Raw genomic sequence first — 20,292 nt, 5'->3', positions numbered from 1 at the left:
CTCTTCCTTCTTTTACCTTTAGAGTTTTTCTTTCTTTGGTTGCTTATGAAGTACTTGTGCTCTTCTCCTGAAAATTCTGTCTTTGCTCCACTTTTTCTTCTCATCTCCTCTTTCTGGACAATTTGAACCATCAGTTTAGTGTCACCAAGTCTCAAGTTCTAATTGCCAGCCTGGATCACTCTTTTGGGGTATGGACCTGTGTTTCCAGCTTCCTATTAGGCATCTCCACCTATTTGTGTCACACGTACCTCAAATAACCCCTCTAAATCTGAGTTCATTCTCTGCCACACAAAGGTTACTTCTCTATTTCTCATTAGAAGAGTAGAAATGAGTGGAGAGAATAGAAGATTTACATTTACTCCACCCTTGGTAACTACCTACACTTCTTCCTCTTGCTCATTCCACATGCCCTTCTACCTTTCATCTCTAATTTGTCACCAGATCTTGCAATTCCACATTTCAAACCTCTTCCTAGGCTGCCTCTTTCTCTGTCTACTACACTGCCTTAGTTAGGGTTTCATCACCTCTGTTTGGCCTGTGACATTTGCTTCCATGTGTCGGGAGCTGCATAATGATAATCTCTAAAAGAGAATCTAGATCTAGTTTTTAACCCAAATTTCATTTTAATGGAATATCTGCAGTCTTCTGGAAAGTTTTCAAACACACTATTACAGTAATGTCAATGAGTATAAGAAAGGCTAACGGACTTTCTAGGGTAAAAGAAATCCATTTGTGAGACAGCCTGTCTTCCTAAGTTCTCAATGCCCAGAACATTCTTTTTGGCCATATGGCAACACTGTGAGTGAAATACAGACCTTCTTTATGACAATCAATTTTCTGTTATGGCCAACTAATGAGGGTAGTCCTTCATGAAAGTTTCTTGTCTTTCTATAGCCTGAAGAATATTGATGGTTTGAAAGTAGACTGCTTTTGGCACCCCTGTGTTCTTCCATCTTGATTCATTCTACCAATTGGTACAGATATAGGTAGTAAAAACGTTTATTCTATTTGTTCCCCTTCCCATCTGGGTTCCTAACATGCTCAGTTAAGTTCTCCCTAAAGATTAAGATCCTGCCTCAAAATCAGGTCATACAGAAAGGTTGAGAAAATGCTGTTCCTTTGGAGTTACCTCTGCCTACCTTGAGGTGGCATTCTTACATGGATACAGGTTTAAGGTGTGCTCTTCTGCCTGAATCACGATGAAGTCATCTGAGATGCGAGGAGTCTCAAGGTCTTCTGTCATTCTCCTTTCAAACACTCACGGTGATTAATTCTACAGAAATCACTCCTGGTGCTATCGCCTTTAGAAAGCAATTTTATTTCTGAATGCATATAGGATGGAGAGGCTTTCTCCCTGGAAGAAAGTTTAGTTTGCTTTTCATATTAGTTGTTTTTTAATTCCAAGGAAATATACCCCCCAAAACAAGCAAACATCCTTCTCCCAGGTGACCCATGCCTCAGATTTCAGAGCCTGACCTACTGTTTTATCAATTCTTCTCTCTTCTTGGCCTTCTGTCCTGGCTACCTGGCTTTCTTCATCATTACATTGGTCACCACAGGCTGATCCACCGAATGGGCAGGGGTGACACACTGGAGAAAGGGAACTGAGTCATTGTTTTAACTCTTCATGTCTGATCTACCTCTCTGGATCAGTGTAGCTTTAGTTGGAAGAGTAGTGGACTGAGGAACCAACAACCATAGGGTCTCTAAATGACTCTAAGATATCTCGAGTCTCAGGGACATGAATTTCTGCTCTGGGAGTAATGGTCCCATTTCTAGGCGGTTTGCTCCCAGACAGAGGCAAAACCCTACTCTAATTTCTCATGACCCTGAACCCTGGCATAGGCTAGGAGTGGTGTTTGACATTCTAAACTAGCCTAGTATCTTTAGAGTCTTTTATTAGGGATAACTTGGGGGCAAGTCATGTTTTGTAAACCCACTTTAGTACTGCATCAGAGAAACTCCTTCAGAATGACCCCAGCTGGAAAAGGATCTTAGCTTCCCTTCCTTCATGGCCTTTCAGTCTGGGAGTTAGGGTCAAGGGGGCATCAGGAGCCTGCAGGCCTGAGCTGCACTGAGCATGGGGCGGGGGGACAGGGTGGCAAGCTGGCACCCAGGTGTCTTCCAATTCCAAAGTCAACCATTTGTTTGCAGTTTTTTGTTTCGTTTTTGGAGAGGTAGTGGACAGTAGAATTAAAACCATAAAACAAAAACTTCCAAACAGAATTGTTACAAAGCAGCAGGCTCCCTGCCCAGGCCTAAAATTTCTTCCTATCCTCTGACTTTCCTCAAGATGCCCAAAGGTTTTCTCCATTGCCCCCTATTGCTTTCCCTTCTGCCTGGTTTGTTTTCATGGCATGAAAGAGCCTGGCTACTTACTTCACGAGGACCTTCATTTCTTTATCCATTACGTTTTCTTCCCCCGCCTTCCCCCCTCCCCCACCCGCCAGTCTCAAGGTTTACAATCAAGAGCCCTTTAACTGAAATACTGGGCTGCCTGCAGCAGCTGTGGGGGTTCCCAGCCAACTGCCTTGTCTTTTGAAGAATAAATTCCCTTTGACAGTACCACTTGTGAAAAAACAGGGCAAGTGTAGAGGATCCTACAGATAATTCAGGAAGAGAGCGGCCTTATTGGTGGGCGGTAGGGGAGGACAGAAGATGGATTAATATTTTTTTCTTTATCATTTGGCATGTTAAACTTAATTATATTCCTTGAGAGACCTCTAAACAGTCATAATTAGGAATTATGATAACAGCCGCTGTTGCCTTACACATGTTCGTTTTACTGCTTGCCTCTGTGACTGTGGGCTGTGATTAATACCAATCAGCATCATTAGGACAAGACTTCTCCTTGCCTTCTGGGACCTTTTGGCTTTGGATGGCCGGTCTCAAGGGTCAGGGGCACCTGGGCTAGCCCCATGAGCTAGAAAGAATGACCTTCCCAGACTAAGTGGAGTTACAGGAAATGAAGTTGTTGGGAGTGTTAGTTACGGCTTATGAAAATGAAGATTTGGTTCCTGGAATTTCTACCTGGTCTGTCTTTGCCTTTTTTAAACTTCATTTATTTATTTTGAGAGAGAGAGAGGCGGGGAGAGAGAGAGAGAGGGAGGGAGGGAGGGAGGGAGGGAGGGAATCCCAAGCAGGCTCCACACTGTCAGTGCAGAGCTTGACATAGGGCTCCAACACACGAACTGTGAGATCATGACATGAGCCAAAATCCAGAATCAGACACTTAACCAATAGAGCCACCCAGGTGCCCCTCTTTGTCTATTTAAAACAAAGTTTTTTTTTTTATAAACTTGCAAACACCATTCATTTGTTTATTTTTGTGTAGAGAAGAAGGAGGGTTACTGGGGTATCCCTATATGTTTATGACACGAGAGTATGGAGGGATAACCCCAAGGAGAGTGTGAAAAGGGAACCCCCTACTCAAGGGTCTCAACTGAGTACCAACCACTAAATAGAGAAATTCAGTTTTAGGTTAAGACGGAGTCCTCGCTAACATTTCTGAGATACATTCTCCTTTTGATTGTAAAAGGGGAAAATTGAGAAAGGCTTACTTCTGACATAGCTGCTGGTTGGCCCTGAAAAGGATTTTAGGGCTCCTCTTCATTCCGTTTATTTTATTGGAGAAGAATCTGAGTCTAGAGGGGTTAAGGCATTACCTGGGCGAAGAGGTACAGCCACTCACATTAAGATGCTCAGTAGGTGGTTTTCACATGGGAGTATGGAAAGAAGCTCCTTTACCCTCTATTCAGCCTCTGACACTTGTAGAAAAAAACCCTGGAGGAGTTGGTTTTGAATAAAAATAGATTCACAATCAAAGTCAACATTGGTTTCAGTAACCTCCTTGCAAGGTGGGTGTTGTGACAGGCCAGAGACTTAATATACTGAGTCATACATCTCAGGACAGTCTCAAAGGTTATTCAAGACCAGATTCAGAAAATACATGGTCATGAGCCTAGGGGATTCACAATCAAAGGTTGTTCTCAGAGCATTTTCCTAGAGGCATGGTTCTAAAGAAAAATAAAGCGTAAGGCAAAGGATTTGGATTTTCTTTCCACTACCTCCCCATCTTCTGTCCCACAGGTTGCCTTGGAGTTGCCTTTGCTGCTTTAGAGTTTTAGTCATAATCTTCCCTTAGGCTCAAGAGGATGTATTTTGATGAGATGAGTCACCTTTGATGTCACGGTCCTCACTCTCCAGGAACAAGGAGTCATTAATATCTTGACACCTGATTGTAGAAGTTAAAGCACTTCCTTGGAACTCTAACACAGATTCTGCTGGAAGTAAATGTGCCCTAAAAAAGGAGGAGAAAGAATTCTATTTGAGTGATGCCATTGGAATGTTAAAAGAAATCCAAAGGGGAAAAAAATCCAAGTGAATAATATATATTGGGTCTCTGGCCTCTAATTTGACATTCAGTTCAGATCAGAACTAACCCTGGGAGATCTTGGAATTTAATACCATATAAAAATGCTACCAGGCAAGGAGCTTTATTATACATGGTCATGAAAAATATGGGAGGCGCTGTCTCTGGATATTTTTCTATCAAATTTTTACTCAATTTCACACCCTTTACAAACACAAGCCAAAGTGCTATATTTAAACATCTACATTTGTTGGGATTTCTTTAAAAAAAAATAAACAGAAGAATCACATTTCACATGTGTTAAGTGGTGTAATAGTAAACCATATTTAACCAGTTGGGAAAGGCTTCAGCTTTCATCGGTGTACAAAATGTCTTCATGTAAATATTGGAACCACTTTTCAAATGAAGAGTTTTCAAAATAATAAAATAATCACACGGTTCAACATACGGAGTCAGCATGTGACTGTAGGTGTGTGAATGTGAATGTGTGTGCATCTACATGTCTTTAATTCCTTAGGATTAGCGGAATGACAAAATGTGTGAAGGGAGATAGATGGTGGCTATTTTAAGCAGCACAAAAATGTGAGGAGGAGGTGGAGAATGAAAAAAGATCAAGCAGGAAGAGGGACATGGGTATAAGACTAGAAGAAAAGATGAATTTCTTTAAACTAGAAAAATCAAAGCAATGTGTTTTCCCCTTACAGCAATAACCACTTTATTCTAAGGCTTTACACATTAACACCTAAAAAATAGATTTGCGCCATAAATACAAGCTGTCTTCAATGCATATCTCTGGAATTATTTTTCTTTATGATTCTCTTGTGGTCTGACGACAAGGCCATGCTCTCATCTGACATTTTTCATTAGGAAATACCAACCAAGAGTTTTCTTTGATAATGCTGCTACTTTTGCCCTAAAACTCTTTCCAGCTTTTTCCCCCAGCCAATGTTTACTCCATTTCTAGAGTAGCTCAGCTGCTTCACCACTCAGAGAACCCTCCCCGCCTGTCTTTCCCCCTTCCTTCATCTTGCCAAATTTTCCCTGTCTGAAGGCTGAGATCACATTATATTTCAGTGAACCCTGCCTCTCCCACTGGGTTGCTAACTTCTTATGGGTACAGCCGTGTCTTATTCCCATCTGTACTCCTGGAGCCTAATGTGGTATCCTGGGTGCTCAGTAAATATTCTTTGAATTCAAATGTACTACTGTTTTAACGTTCTAATCCTCAGTGAAGCCAAGGATTTTCAGAGGAGAGAGTCAGCTGGGGGGCATTTCTTGTTTAGCACCCTGACAGTATGTTGACAAACATTGAATTGCAAAGTCCTTTTTCACAAATGATTAAGCCCTTATTGGGGAATAAAAAAAACGAGGATTATTTTCCAGTAATGTGTATACTTAAGTGTCTAAACAGAAATCGTGGTTCCTTATTTATTGAGCAGGAAGCATTTTCCTTAACCTTTCATGGTTTTAGGTAGCCATTGTCATTTACCTGCTCCCCATTCTCTGAGGATAAGTTCCCTGAGATTCTAGTTGGCAGGCTTAGAATTTTTATGATCATGGCCATGTGGTCTGTTGGATCCTAGGCTGTCGTAAGCTTTTGTGAGGAGGCTTTGGTAGGTGTTAGAGGTGGGAGGGGTAGTTCCCCTTCGACCCGGGGAGCCCACTGCCTTCCCCATGCCCCGAGTGCCGCTGATCTCTCTATTAAGGTGCAGCATTCACTCCAGTGACATAATTTTGTTACAAAAAGATCAGTAGTTTGAGGACTCAGAGAGGAATCTTAAAATATGGATTCTGTCCCTGCTAAGCTTGTATGGGAAACTTTCTGTCCTCTTTGCTTGTGTCTTTTGAGCTGGCTCCTTTGTTAATCCCAGAGAACCAAGGTCTAAGAACTCAGGCAGGACAGCTACCTCCTTAGGCAAACATGGGCTCTGGCCTACTGTCCTGAGAAAATGATCGTACTTCCTTCAGTTCAGTGCCCCATTTTATCAGTGGTCCAGCCTTGAGGTGTCTGGAAGTCCTTCTAATCCCCTCTCTAGGTCAGTTCTGTTATTGTACACCTGCTATGTGCTTGGCATTGTGCCAGAGGCTGAGGCTCCATGTCTGTAGGTGATGGAGCACTTGCTGAGTGGGCCTGTCATGAAAAGCTTCCCTATCAGGTATATTCCTATCAAATGTATAATTTGAATGAAATTGAATAGTTCCATTCTGATGAGTAATGGTGGAACCAAGCATATGTTGGCTGTTCTCAAAGCCATGGATTGTGTTAAGGTTTTTATAAATATGCGAGTTTTTTAAAAGAAATGGCAGTCCTTCTAACTTACATCCTCAAATATTCACAGAGCACCTCTGCCACCGTGAGACCTTTTTTTGCCTTGCATTTTTAAGATACTAAAGTAAAAGCTGGCTTAAAACGGTCCCAAGTGGGGTGCCTGTGTGGTTCAGTCAGTTGTCTGACTCCTGCTTTTGGCTCAAGTCATGATCTCATGGTTGGTGAGTTCAAGGCCTGCATCGGGCTCCACGCTGACAGTGCAGAGACTGCTTGGGATTCTCTCTCTCCCTGTGTCCATACCCCTCCCCCACTCGCTCTCTCAAGCTCTTGAAATAAACTTCAAAAACAAAAACAGTCCTAAGTGCTTTTCTGTGAACCATGAAGCAAGACGGTGGTAGGGCTATGAGAGGAAGCGTGAGAAGCTGGTTGGTATTTAAGTAATGTGGAAACACTGTTTTTAAGCCTTTGGGATGAAAGATAGAGACAGGAGGGACATAGACCTTTGTTAAGAGAAACTGTTGAGGGATAAAGAGCCAGAAACGTGAAACAGATTTTGTACCATGAGGATGTTGGAGGAGATTGTGGTAGTTCTGTGCGTATCTGGGATGGGGAGTCACTTGCTGTCTGTTGGCACCAGAGGTCGTAATGGAGTCCTTGGTGTGGGTCTGAATGTCACAGCTTCCCATCCAGTGTGTTCTGTGTATCCTAACCTAGCACATGACTTCAGCCAAAAGAGATGTGTTACCATTGTTGTCATCCATAGCCACTGTGCAGAACCAGTATATCCCAGATGTCCCTGTATATTAAAACATTTTTCTTTACTGTTTTTAAATAAATTGATCCACTCATTTATGTACACCTGTAGTTATGTGCATACTTCCATACATAAATTCTCACCAGTTGGGGCTCGATGATAGGAAAGCACTGTTTTAGGAAGTCTGGTGTGTGGTGTAGTGTGGGCAAGGCAACTCTTCTTGATCCCCTTGTCACTTGATCAGTTGTATTTAGTGTCAGGGAGGGATGTCTGCACAGATTTAGAAAATAACCTCATTTTTCTGTCAACTGAGATAGGTAATTCATTTGATAATTGTTTAATGACAGCCCACAATGTGCCAGGATGTAGAGACCAGTGACCTAGGCAGGGTCCCTGCTCTCAAAGATTATAATGTGGTATGATAATGACTACCATAGTGGTACCTGGGAACTGAGGACACTTGGAGAAGGGGTATCTTGCTTAGATATGGGCATCACAAAGACTGTCTAGGGATCTCAGATGAGGCTTGAACTACGTTGTGAAGAATGAGCAGGGCACAGATAGACAAGGGGGAGAGACAGACACATTCCAGGAAAAGGGGTCAGCGCGTGGAGGCTGGTAGCTTTCTGCAGTGTTTGGGAAGCCAAGGGTGGGTGATGACTGTAGGCCCTTAGGTTGCTTTGGGGAAAGTGAATGGGGATGAGGCTATAGAGGACGGCGTGTGCCAGATCAAAAAGGAAGTCAGATCATGAAGGCTTTGGATGGCTCACTGAGAAGTGGAGATTTATCCTAAAATCCGTAAGTGAAGACTTAACGGAGGAGAATGACATGGTCATATCCACACAGAGGAAGATCACTCTGGTTGTGACTTAGAGGAGGAAGTGGTGAAGGACAGGATGGGAGCAATGAAGGGGCAGGAGATAATCTCAGTGAGAAAGGGTGAGGTGGCAAACACAGAAGTAAACTTGTAAGAGTTCTAACAAAAGATGTCATTAATTAAATTTACTGTTTGGGAGGACAGTGTAGTAAGCCAGGTCCTGGGAAGAGCAGTCAGGCTATTTTAAAGTTTGCATTAAAAAAAGGAAATGAGTAGGAGATATAAAACTAGGCTCTAGAATGTTCCTGTATTTTGTAGGGAGACAGTACAATGTAGTGGGTAAGCACTTGAGCTTTGGAGTCTGACAAACTTGGCTTTGATGCCTGGCCTTACCTCTTACCAGTCATATGACCTTGGACATGTTATTGACCCTCAGTTTTCTCATCTGTGGAATGGGGAAATAATATGTTTCAAAGGATTCTTGTGAGACTTCTATAAGAAAGTATATGTTAAGTACTTTTTAGCACTTTGAGAGTGCTTGGTAAATGGCCACTCTTCTTATTTTTGTAACTTGTAATTAAAAACCCAAAGAGGGAGATTGTAGTGAAAAGGCATGATATAGTATTAATGGGGCTTTGCTGATAGGAAATTAATGTATGGTCTCCTTCTGACAGCTAGTGTACCAGACTCAGCGGTCTTGGAAAGTTTGTCCCATAAGCAAATTCTTGGGGAAACAGGATCCCTGGAAAAGTGAATTCACAGCTCTCTTTATCTCCCACTGGGAGGGAGGAAGTGTATGTGTGTGTGGGAGAGTTGGAGAGAGGGAGAGAAGGAGGAATGAGATGGGGGGGGCGTGGAAAGGAAGAGGGAGAGAGACAGATACACGTAGACTGGATTAGATTATGGGAGGGAAAGTTACATTTATGAAGGTAACTGGGTTGGTCAAATTTCTTAGCCTTTCTAAGTCACAATTAAAAACGATGTTGGAGCCGGGCGCGGTGGCGCGCGCCTGTAGTCCCAGCTACTCGGGAGGCTGAGGCAGGAGGATCGCTTGAGCCCAGGAGTTCTGGGCTGTAGTGCGCTATGCCGATCGGGTGTCCGCACTAAGTTCGGCATCAATATGGTGACCTCCCGGGAGCGGGGGACCACCAGGTTGCCTAAGGAGGGGTGAACCGGCCCAGGTCGGAAACGGAGCAGGTCAAAACTCCCGTGCTGATCAGTAGTGGGATCGCGCCTGTGAATAGCCACTGCACTCCAGCCTGGGCAACATAGCGAGACCCTGTCTCTAAAAAAAAAAAAAAAAAAAAAAAAAAAACGATGTTGGACTAAGTCCAGTTGCAAAATGGCAGCCCATGTAACTAGCATGCAGAAATCTTTTTTAAAATTTGAGCCAACATTTAAACATTGGAGATGTGTTACTCAAAAATAGAGATTTCTGGCTTCTGTTTTAAAAAGTCAGAAGATGTGGCCAACCAGGCTCCTGTTCCTCCAAGGGCATCAGGGCTACTGCTCCTCTTGGGTGCAGAATCAGTTCTTTTTGAGGCCCATCACTGCATAGTGTGTGCTGGTCAGTCACTGGCTGGTGCTGCTTCTCTTTGTACTGTAGCTGACTCCATGATTCCCAAGGTCCTGTGTAAATTAAAAAATGTGTAATTTTGTGAAAAAAATAAATACGTTCCGGAAAAAAAATATGGATTGGACAGAGCCGAGGTATAGATGTCCTTTGTTAAATTGGTTTTTCTCTTCTCAGTGCTGAACATTCAGAAATCCCAAACCAGCCCCTGGTACCAGGGTGGAGGTAAAGAGTAGGCGGGGAGGTGGATGGAGTAGAAAGAAGGGATCTGTGGTTATTTCGGAACCCCAAATTTAAGCTCCTCTGGAATTTGAGTGGAGAGCCAATGTGAAGGAGAATCTACTGTGCAGGGCCACCGGAATATAGATTGTGTTTTCAAAATGGCCAATTTATCAGGTGCAAGCAGAGCATGACAAAACAGCTCCACGCTGTTCTTCCTTCTGTCACATTCCCCTGCCCCTGGCCCTTCCCCCCCTCCCCACCCTGACACCCTAACCCCTTATAGCATTTGCTCCCCCTGCACCTGACTCCGCCTTGCTTTCCTGGCAGGTTCATCCGGAAACAACCAGGTCTCCATGGCAACGTGAAGACAGCTGAAAAATGGCAGCTAAGTGCAGCTGCCCCTCATTTAATATCGACTCTGGCACTGACAGAACAGATAATGGGCAATAACACACCATTATGTTGTGGGAAAATGAAATGCTTCAGCAGAAGGCTGTCATGCTGGGGGGATTTATTTGTTACTGTACCAGCACCAATTTCTCTTCCTTTCCTTTCTTTTTATTCCTTCTTTTCCAGAGCAGAGATTTTCTTTCTCTCTCCCTCATATCTTTCCCACTCTCCCTTCTGTAGTTTCTCTTTTTATACTTCTTTCCATTTTCCCCTCCCTCTTTTCTTCCTGTTCTGAATCACTTAAGTGTATCTAGGATATAGGAAAGCACACGTATGTAATCATAGTAATTATTCTCATAACGACTTACAAGTTGCAAAGCCTTTTCCAATACATTTTCTTTTTCCATGTGGATGATGAGACAAATGTGTGAAATGAGTGGGGCTTGGTGCTGATATTTATTTTGCAGATTTTAAAAAGGTCTTAGAGAGGTTCAGCAGTTTGCCCAAGGTTGGGTAAATAAGTAGGCGTCAACCTTCATTCCAACCCAGATTTTCTGGCCCCTAAAGAGGATTCTTACCCTTCTATGACATGGACATTTCAGAGTCACCAATTCCTACTCACTTTATCAGGACCCTATTTCTGACTCAATACTCTTCAGCCCCAGAACAAGTCCCCCAGAAGGAATGTCTGTAGATCTCTACTTATATTAACAAGCTCTTGTACCTCCTGCCTGCCAGCTGGCCTTGGCTTGTTGATAAGATAGGATTATTTTTTGTTTTTGTTTATATTTTTATTTTTTTAAACCCAGTACATCACTATCTGCTCATTACCTCCCATTGTATTGTTATGTAATCATGTAATCTTGGCACACAGAAGGGACACAGTGTACTCTTTGACTTAACAGTGGGGGCATTTTGGTGGACGTCAGTCAGCTTTGCTTTTTGCCAGAAGACGATATGGTACATTGAGAACCAAGGGGCATTGTTGGTGGACCTGGAACCCTCCTCTAAGCTGTTGCTGTGATTTAAGATTTCTTTCGTAGATCTTCTTAATTGTATTTCCATGCAGCTCCCATCTTGTCCTGAATATTTAGTGGGTGCTTTAAAGTCTAGAGATTTCTGGGATCAAGTTCCTGAATTCCTTTGGTCTTGGGAGGTTTACAAATGGAGTAAGAATGGATATTCCAATTATGTTTTATTTCTGGTAGTGGCTGATGAGGAAAGAACTGAATAGCATGAAGTGTATATAGACATCTAAAGGAAGTGCAGTATGTGTAATAAAGTGGCTTTTTTTAATCCTAAGAAAGAATGATTTGTGCTGATAAAGAGAACAGTGCTTGTATTTCACAGCAGAGGTTTTTTAAAAAAATTTTATTTTTAATATTTATTTATCTTAGACTGAGCATGAGCGGAGGAAGGCAAAGAGAGAGGGAGACACAGAATCCCAAGCAGGCTTCAGGCTCTGAGCTGTCAGCACAGAGCCTGATGTGGGGCTCGAACCATGAGATCATGACCTAAGCCGAAGTCGGATGCCCAACCAACTGAGCCACCCAGGTGCCCCGCACAGCAGAGGTTTTTAACCTAGGATCTCTGAGTTCCTTGAAATGTATGAAAAATTTTGTACGGACAAGGCAATATAATATACTGGCTTTAGCCATACTGAGCAGTGTTTTTGTTCTGCCACTCACCAGGTCTGTAGCATTGGAAAAGTTATGCTCTTTAGGTTTTGGATTTTCAAGCTTGTCTGTGACTTAAACCAGAATTGCTGTTACCTCTTGTTCCTCTTCTGTCCATGATATTTTCTTTTTCTAGAATTCCTGCACCCTGAAACTCTTCCTTCAAGTTCTTTCCTCTGGTAGGCATACTCATTTGTAGTTGCAGAAGCTCAAATAGGTCTTTAGCAAAATGCTGACCTGGTGGTGAGGAAGCTGAGGAAACTAGGCTGCTTTGGTCTCTGCTGCTTGGTTTTAGTCCCCGTGTGGTTATTTCCTGTGATGTCTCCTCAGAGTGAAATGAACCTTCATGTCATATCTCGTAATCGTGGAGTGTTAGAACTGCCGAGATCCGGAGATCATCCCACTTCTGCGGTCTATCAGTCCAAATCTTTGCTGCACTAAAAGCAGCTTCTTGGCCAAAGGCCTGCTTTGCTCACTAACCCCCTTGCTGTCTTGCCCCTCTGCCCCCTTTGATTTGTTTGATTGCTTTAAGTTCTTTTTAAAAAAATTTTTTTTTAACGTTTATTTTTGAGACAGGGAGAGACAGCATGAACGGGGGAGGGTCAGACAGAGAGGGAGACACAGAATCTGAAACAGGCTCCAGGCTGTGAGCTGTCAGCACAGAGCCTGATGCGGGGCTTGAACTCACAGACTGCGAGATCATGACCTCAGCCGAAGTCGGACGCTCAACCGACTGAGCCACCCAGGCGCCCCATGATTGCTTTAAGTTCTTATGTGGGTGTACTGCTGTTTCTCATCTAAGGGTGGAAAATATAAAAATAGAAAGTATGTTTATTCAGTATTTGCATTATTTTAGTAGTTATATTTAATTCTTGAAAAGCAAAAGTGGCTGGTTTGTGAGAATGAATGCTTTGAAGACTGAGAAATATTTTTAAATGTTTTATCATCTTAATAAATTTTAAAATTAGATTTTAGCATTTAGAAGAGTGTTCAGAAATTGCCCCATTATCTGATTTTTATTCATTATTCAAGGAAATGTAAGAATAATGAGCCCTTTATCTAGCTGTTGGAATTTTGGGACTTCCAAGACAATTGTGAATCTAAAGCTAGCCAGAGATAAGGGGGCACAGCCTTTAAATGAGGGGAAAAACTTATCTTGTAGCCTATGCACTTTCTTCCACATGAATGGAGTAGGGTTAGACAGAATCCTTAGACTTGGTTTTCATATCAGATAGAAGAATCAAGCGTTGGTGGTATAGTGGTGAGCATAGCTGCCTTCCACATAGAAGAATCAAGAGCTGGAATATAGACAGCGAGCGGAATTGATGGAGAATGTTGGAAGTAGTCACACCTACTGTGAGCAGGGAGGACAGCAGCAAGGGTAGAAGTGCTCTGAGGGAGACCACAGAAGGAAATTCTAATAGAATAGTTCAGGAGACCAGAATCTTTTAGGGCACAAGCAATACCCTCAAGAGAACTAAGTATAATGTTAAACCAGAAAGCATACTCAGAAATCATGGAGATTTCAGGGAAGGGTCTTTCAGGGACCAACATCTTTTAATAGCTTTATAGAAGCACCCATGAAGGGTTCCTGGGTGGCTCAGTCAGTTAAGCATCCAACTTCAGGTCAGGTCATTATCTCATGGTTTGTAGGTTTGAGCCCCTCATCAGGCTCTCTGCTGTCAGTGCAGAGCCCGTTTGGATCCTCTGTCCCTGCCCCCCTCCCTGCCTCTCCCTTGCATGCATGCACACACACTCTCTCTCTCTCTCTCTCTGAAATAATTTTTTTTTTAATGCACCCATGAAATAACTGATGCTCATCAAGATTATAAAACCCTAGACTCTTTTGGTTGGATGGATCTTAGACATTGTCTATCTCTGGACTACTCAAAGTACTTCCTGTAAGGTCAGTGCTGTCCAAGAACTCTTACCTATCTGTGCAAATTTGAATATTGAGACTGAGAGTAACCATTTAAACACTTGGATAGCAAGTCCTTATATGGGGACATCCAGATCAGTGGACTGGTGCCATTGAATAGGGTGTCAACCAGTTCAATCTGGTGGATCCCATTTGGCATTTAGCTGCTAGTTCTACACCTTAGGGCCATAGATTGGCCTAATGGATTGGAAATTTAGAAAACCAAACAAAACTGGTTCTTTACCACAAGACTTTGCGAGGACCTGATCTAGTTAAAGAGCCTCATTTTACATATGAGAACATAGATGCTTCATCCAAGCAATTCTAGAAAGATAGTGGCAGAATCAGAATGATATTTTAACCACAAAATATTTTTTTGAAGGATATAAATTATACCCAACATACTCACTTTCTTAAGACAGAGAATATAGATGCTTCATCCAAGCAATTCCAGAAAGATAGTGGCAGAATCAGAATGATATTTTAACCACAAAATATTTTTTTGAAGGACATAAATTATACCCAACATACTCTTTCTTAAGAGGGAAAACATGCAGTACATTTTAGAAATATTTTCTTAAAAGTATTAAACAGGGGCGCCTGGGTGGCGCAGTCGGTTAAGGATCCGACTTCAGCCAGGTCACGATCTCGTGGTCTGGGAGTTCGAGCCCCGCGTCGGGCTCTGGGCTGATGGCTCAGAGCCTGGAGCCTGTTTCCGATTCTGTGTCTCCCTCTCTCTCTGCCCCTCCCCCGTTCATGCTCTGTCTCTCTCTGTCCCAAAAATAAATAAACGTTGAAAAAAAAAAAAGTATTAAACATTTGAAATCTTTGGGCTCTTAGAAATTTAATCGTTCCCCCAAAGACTCCACATTTCAAATGAGGTTTTGCTATATATATACATACAAGTTTGTTGCCCGAAAGAAAGCATATTTTGCACCTTTAAGTTTGTTGATCTCTGGAGTCATTATTTTGTTTCTGGGAATTCTTAAAGAATATAGGGGTCATGTTAGATGGCCCTTTTCTGGGTCAATTTTGCCCAAGGCACTCTCTAATAGTGAATTAGGTAATGAAAGAGCTCTCCTGGGCTCTTATGATGCAATTTAGAGCATATGTCCTGGTAATAGACTGGATGGGGGCTTAGCAGCTAGTGGAACTCTAGGGGTCTCAAACATGACTAAGTCTTCTTCAGTGTCTACTATTTTCTACTATTGGTGTGTGGCCCAGGCATATCAGAATCTAGATGTGCCCTTGTGACACCCTTGTACCCACTTTTATCAGGATCATGGCCAGATAAAACTTAATAAATGTTTGGACACTTCTCCCACTGCCCTACTTAGGTTATATTGGTTATGTCTCATGAATGGAGGTTTTGAACCAACTGGAAGTGGATAGTATCATAGTGGTCACGATACTGTAATAACAATATCTCACTTGTATTACATTGTGCTTTTATCTCATTGAGCCCTCATCATAATCCTACAGAGTTGGCAAGATTCTTTGTTATATGTGAAGAGAATAAAGGTCTCAATGAGATGAACAGATGTTGACTTTATTCCCAAATTAAATCTCAAATCCACCCACATGTGTACATCTCCATTGTCACTATGCAATTCTGCACCAACGTCCTCTGTCATCTGGATGATTGTAGAAACCTAGCAACAGTCTCCCTGCTTCACATTTAGCTCTTCTAATCAACTGTTTATATAGCAGCCAGAGTGCTCTTTTTAAAGTATAAGCCATGCCATGTCACTGTAAGCCTAAAACTGTTTCATGGTTTCCCTTTCTTTAAAAACGAAGTCCAAACTCCGTGACAAGGTTTGCAAAGCCCGGCGTGATCTAGCACTCCACCACCTGCAACTTTGTCTTGTGCCTCTCTCCCTTTACTCCCCATCCATTGGCCTCATTCGCTTTCAGGTTCATCAAGCTCTTTTCTGCCTGTGCAGGTCTCTTTCCTCATTCTCCCAATGGCTAACTAAGCTCATATGCAAGCTTCAGTTTTAATTCTGCTTCTTCAGAGGATATCTCTAGTCCTTCAATCTAAATTAGCCCCTCCCACTTTCTCTTTTCTCTCATACCACCCCATCTTGTCTTGACAGAGCTTAAAAAAATTCAGTTATATCCACCAGTGGGTCTCTTTGTTTGTGGGTTGTCTCTCACCCTGGACCACAGGATTGATGAGGACAAGATCCATGGCAATTTTATGTACCAGCAGACATTCAGCATATAGCTCACTGCCTGCCTCAGAGCTGGACTGCTATAAATATTTATTAAATAAAAAAATGAGGGGGTGATATCGCAGGAAGGCACTGATGGGCGATGGTGGTTTGAGACAATGCCACTCTGCCTCTGAAATAGTTCCTAGTTACCTTTGGTTTTGTTCTTACTTAAACACAACTGGGGGTTCCTGGAGAACATACAGCCTGGCACATAGTAAGAGCTTAATACATATCTGAATAAATGACTTGATGTGTAATGAAAGAAGGAATGACATTTATAGATTGTTCTGCTGCTATGCTGTCTGTGTGTTTATGGTGGTAGACCACACAGTGTTATATCACTGTCCCCAAGTTGCACTCTTGTCCTCCTTTTAAGTGGGCTAGATGTCTATCACCCTCACCTACTGCTGCACTGGAGTCCAAACAGCCTCTGTTTGATTTATCATTTCCCCTTTCTCTTGTCATTGCCAAAGTCTGTCCTGAGTGAGGAAGCAGCTTGGTTAAAGAACAAAATCCGTGGTACTTTTTTTTTTTCCCTGAAGAATACCATCAGGGCCAAGGCTATGATTAATACATATAATTGAAACAAATGGCAGCTAACTGCAGAAAACCATCTCCCAGCTGTTGGAGGAAGGAAATTGAGGACAGCTGGTCCCCATTGAATGGTTACCAAAAGAGAGGAGCTGGTAGGAGCAGGAGAGAATACACATCACCACCCCACATCACTCCAGGGCTGTGGTTTGGGCCAGAGATACCCCGAGGGCTCTGTCTTATATGTGAACTTTACCATAAAATTGTAGTGTCATTCGTTTTTGGGGCTAGGGCTTAGGGCTGGACTTTGCGTCTGGGGTTGGCTTGTCAAGAGGCTCTGTCCTATTGGATTGGCTTTTAGAATCCTTATGTCCCAGACAACATTACTGCAAACCCCAGGTTAAATATCCTTATAAGGAGACAGGACTCTTTGGGGTCTGTATCAGATTTCTTCTCTCCTTCCTTGTTCATTCATTCTGTGCCCATGGAACGGGGAGCATGGTGGGAAGGAAGAAGATACGAGTTCTTGCTCTGAGTCTGCTTTGTGATTCTGAGCAGACCCTTCACCTTCTTGGGCCTCAGTCAGCTCAGTCTATAATATGGGCTATCAGACCAGAAGATCACTATCTTCTCAGTTGTAAGAGTTTGTGTTAGGAAAAAGGAAAGTATATGTACAAATTACACACATATGTAATGTTAGATCTGTTTATCTATCTAGATATTTATCTCCCACTGCCCTTCTTCTCAGTGTACTATTTCATAGTTAGCAGCCCCAAAAGTTATATGGCTTTTGTGTCAGTGTTCATATGTGTCTGGCTATACTACTACCTAGTTTAGGTACAGGATTTTATCAACACACAAATCAGAAGACAAAGGAATCTGAAGCTCAGCAGACTCCATGCACATAAGCTTCCCTAGACCACCAGACCAGAGTTGTGCATATACTTTTGCTTTGACTTTGTTTGGCAAAAATAAAACATCTTGGAAACCAAAATGAGAAGCAGAACCTTGGGCCAAGGTGTGCTATGATATTTGATGAAGCTCTTCCCTCTGAGTCTGTAGCGGGGAGAATTTTGCCCTGTGACATATTCTCCCAGCACACCTAGACCATTCTTGGTCTGTGAGCACAAAGTCAGACATGAATGTGCTGGGAAGTCAGCTGAAGGACACTGTCAGCACACCAGCTTTGGAATTAAGTGCACTGCAGTCACCGTCCCTCTGGAAAACTCTGTGCATTATAAATGCTGACTCTGGAAGTGCACACTCTGAACATCAGGGCTTAGAAAATAGCCGAGAGAGAATGTTCTCCCAGAAGAACCAACCTCTGAGCTTCCGCCATGTGCTCTGTACTGTTTCATCATCTCACCGTATCCTCAAACAATCTAAGAAGTAATGCTCTCTTCTCTTTTTGCATAAGAAACCGAGGATCGGGGAAGTTGACGGCTCTTATTTAAGGTTACCCTTTTAGTTGTGGGTATCAGTGCTTTGGTGCCAAAGAAGAAAAAGCAATTTCTTTCTCCAAATAGAAGGGGACTTCTTTCTGTAGGGATTAAAAGAGGAAAATAGCATTAGAACTTCAGGACTCTTGCTTCTCTCTCTGACCTCTGGTTATTCTTGTAACTTTACGTATGACTCCCTGATGTGATGGCTGTGTTCTGCCAGTCCGTCTTGGAACCTTAAACAATTGACCCTTACTCTTGCAAGCAAGATCATCTCTTGGAAGAATTCCATCAGGGAAGGTGGAGCATTATCCAGAAGCCAGAAGTCTTCATCTACTGCTTGAATTTTCTGCAGAGTTCCTCCTTTACTTTAGTTAAGAGTCACAAGATGTTAGAGAGATCCAAAGCATTAACATCAGAGAAAGGTTGAGGGTCCCTGACACGCTGTCACCTTTTCATATGGATGACCCTGCTTCTAAAATTCAATTTGAAACTTTCCATTCATTTTTGCTGACATGGACTAAATGTTTGTGTCCTCCCTTTCTGTCAGATGCATATATTGAAACTCTGATTCCCAATGTGATGATACTTGGGAGGTGAAACAAGGCTAGGAGCTATCTTATAGGTGTGGGATTACTTACTTGTGTTCCCTTGGGAGTCAACTAGCAGCTTGGTCTATTGATGGTAGAGCCTGGACAAAGGAGAACACCAAGCACATTTGAAACAATTTCAAGATGGAGACATTTTTAATCATTTCAGACAAATGCAGATAGAATGTTTACTGAGGTGTTGCGCTAGCCCTTGACGTAATAGTTGGAAAGCACAGTCCTCAGCTAGATGCAGACAATGTGTTAGGCAGCTAGAAAAATAACCTGCTTGAACTTCTTCTGATTTATTCCCCCTCCCTCTCGTGTCTTCGTTCACAGTAAACACATCAATATGGAGCAGCTAGCAGATGAACACTTCTTTATCAGACGTACATGTGGGTTCTGGTGGATGCTACTGCATCTCACAGCAGTAGGAATGGCAGAAGGGGGGCTTACTGATGAAGCAGGCACATCCTCTCCCGGACTGGTTGGTAATGGTGTTTATTTGTGTCTGGGAATCAGAATATGGGGACAATGTCTTAGTTTGTGGTGATGGAAATTATATTGGAGGCCAAGTAAAATGATGATGAGAAAGAGAAAGGAGGAAGAGGAGGAGGATTTTTCAAGTGCTTACTCTATGTCAGGTTGTTCTCTAAAGGCTTTACTTGTATTTAAACCTCAGTGCAACCCTAGGTGACACCTAATGTTATTATGTTATTTATTGTGCCCGTTTTATAGGTAAAAAAAAAAACAAAAAACAAAAAACAAAACCAAACAATAACCCTGAGGCTTAGAGAGTTTAAATAACTTCCCAAGTTGATGTAGATTTAACCATTAGAGTCAGGAGAAGAGCTCTCCCCAGCTACCCAGGAGATAAATTAGTTAAGAGTCTCCATCCATTTGAAAGGATTGGAAGTCCCAATCATTTCTGGATGTCCCAGTCTTTCTCTAAACTTCAGGAGGTCCTGCCAATATTGTTAAGCAGTATTTAATTCCTTTGAGATATAAGCTGTTGGGGTGAGGAAGATCATGGGCTTGAGTGAAGATTAGCTCCAAGTCATGTTCAGTCTAGTCCCAGACTTAGGAAGGCAGAGAACCGGCAACATTTAGAGCACGAAGGGATGTACTTTGGAGCCCTATCGCTCTTGTGTGGTCCCCCAGTTATGTGAAGCCCCTGGAGAAATTTCTGTTTTCCAGATGAGAAGTATGAAGAAAAGACAATTAGCATTTTCCTTTCCTCAATAAAATTGCTTCATTGTTGACCTCACTAATCATATATTTTCCTAATTTAGTCATGTAGGCGAAAATTTACCTTTGGACAGTGTAGGTTGGGGACTGGATTTATAAAACAAAAAGAGAAAAGAATTACTGTGTTCTGTGAGGTCAAGTCAGGAAATTAGTACCAGTCCCCACTACTTAAGGACAATTGTTTGTATTCAAATAACAAATGCACTAATTACAAAAGAATATCCATTTTTGAATTGCTTATGAGATTCCCACACACCAGTAGTGAAGTTTTCTTTTCCCC

The 20,292-nt window shown here is 42.4% G+C and overlaps 1 protein-coding gene and 1 non-coding gene across 35 annotated transcripts in view; both read left to right on the top strand.

Annotated features, from left to right (window-relative positions):
- The window catches only part of NRXN3 (neurexin 3), a 1,579,173-nt gene that overhangs the window by 412,351 nt on the left and 1,146,530 nt on the right, over nt 1-20,292 (top strand). The window lies entirely within an intron of this gene.
- LOC147579804 (signal recognition particle RNA) lies at nt 9,201-9,500 on the top strand. Its single transcript, XR_015253050.1, has one exon.

Source organism: Puma concolor, chromosome B3, assembly GCF_028749965.1.
Source record: "Puma concolor isolate L17-30 chromosome B3, mPumCon1.1.hap2, whole genome shotgun sequence".
NCBI lineage: Eukaryota > Metazoa > Chordata > Mammalia > Carnivora > Felidae > Puma > Puma concolor.
Note: the sequence above shows the minus strand (reverse complement) of the source record. Positions and strands in the feature narration are given on the sequence as shown.